General features: G+C 43.3%; 1 non-coding gene across 1 annotated transcript; it reads left to right on the top strand.

Annotated features, from left to right (window-relative positions):
* The first annotated feature begins 457 nt into the window (after nucleotides 1-457).
* Nucleotides 458-531, top strand: Trnap-cgg (transfer RNA proline (anticodon CGG)). The gene has a single exon. It is a non-coding gene; the product is annotated as a tRNA-Pro (tRNA).
* The last annotated feature ends 509 nt before the right edge of the window (nucleotides 532-1,040 follow it).

Here is a 1,040-nt window from a genome sequence, read left to right as displayed (position 1 = left end):
ACCAAAGGAAAATTAGAAGAAAGAATTGAAGTACCAGATGCAGAGTCGAAAACCTGGAGGTTTGCCGATGACATTATAATTCTGTCAGAGACAGCATAGGAGAATGAGATTTTCACTCTGTATTGGAGTGTGCGCTGATACGAAACTTCGTGGCAGATTAAAACTGTTTGCCGGACCGAGACTCGAACTCGGGACCTTTGCCTCCCACGGGCAAGTGCTCCACCAACTGAGCTATCCAAGCACGACTCACGCCCCCACCTCACAGCTTTACTTCTGCCAGTACCTCGTCTCCTACCTTCCAAACTTTACAGAAGCTCTCCTGCGAACCTGCAGAACTAGCACTCCTGAAAGAAAGGAGTGCTAGTTCTGCACGTTCGCAGGAGAGCTTCTGTAAAGTTTGGAAGGTAGGAGACGAGGTACTGGCATAAGTAAAGCTGTGAGGAGGGGGCGTGAGTCGTGCTTGGATAGCTCAGTTGGTAGAGCCTTGCCCGCGGGAGGCAAAGGTCCCGAGTTCGAGTCTCGGTCCGGCACACAGTTTTAATCGGCCAGAAAGTTTCACAGCATAATACTTTGATGTTCAGCTGATGTAATGGACAGTGTATTGAAAAGAGGTACAAGATCAACAGTAACCAAAGGAAAAGAAGGCTAGCGGAATGTAGTCCAATCAAATAAGGCGATACCAGAGGAACTAGATTAGGAAATGAGACACTAAAAGTACTAGAAGAGATTTGCTATTTGAGCAGTAGAATAACTTATGGTGGCCGAAGTAGAGAGAATATGAAATGTAGATTGGCAATGGCAAGAAATCCATTTCGGAAAAAGAGAAATTTGTTAATATCAAATGTTGATTTGTGTGTTAAGGAGTCTTTTCTGAAGGTATTTTAAGTACAGGCTTTTAAGGAAGTAAAACGCGAACGATAAACAGTGCAAAATAGAAGCGAATAGAAACTTTTGACGTTTGTACACAGAAGAATGCTGAAAATTAATTGATTAGTTCATGTAAGTAGTGAGGAGATACTGAATAGAGCTAGAGAGAAAAG

This window comes from Schistocerca serialis, chromosome 3, assembly GCF_023864345.2.
Source record: "Schistocerca serialis cubense isolate TAMUIC-IGC-003099 chromosome 3, iqSchSeri2.2, whole genome shotgun sequence".
NCBI classification, from domain to species: domain Eukaryota; kingdom Metazoa; phylum Arthropoda; class Insecta; order Orthoptera; family Acrididae; genus Schistocerca; species Schistocerca serialis.
The sequence above is the reverse complement of the archived record's forward strand: the minus strand, read 5'-3'. Positions and strand labels throughout refer to the sequence as shown.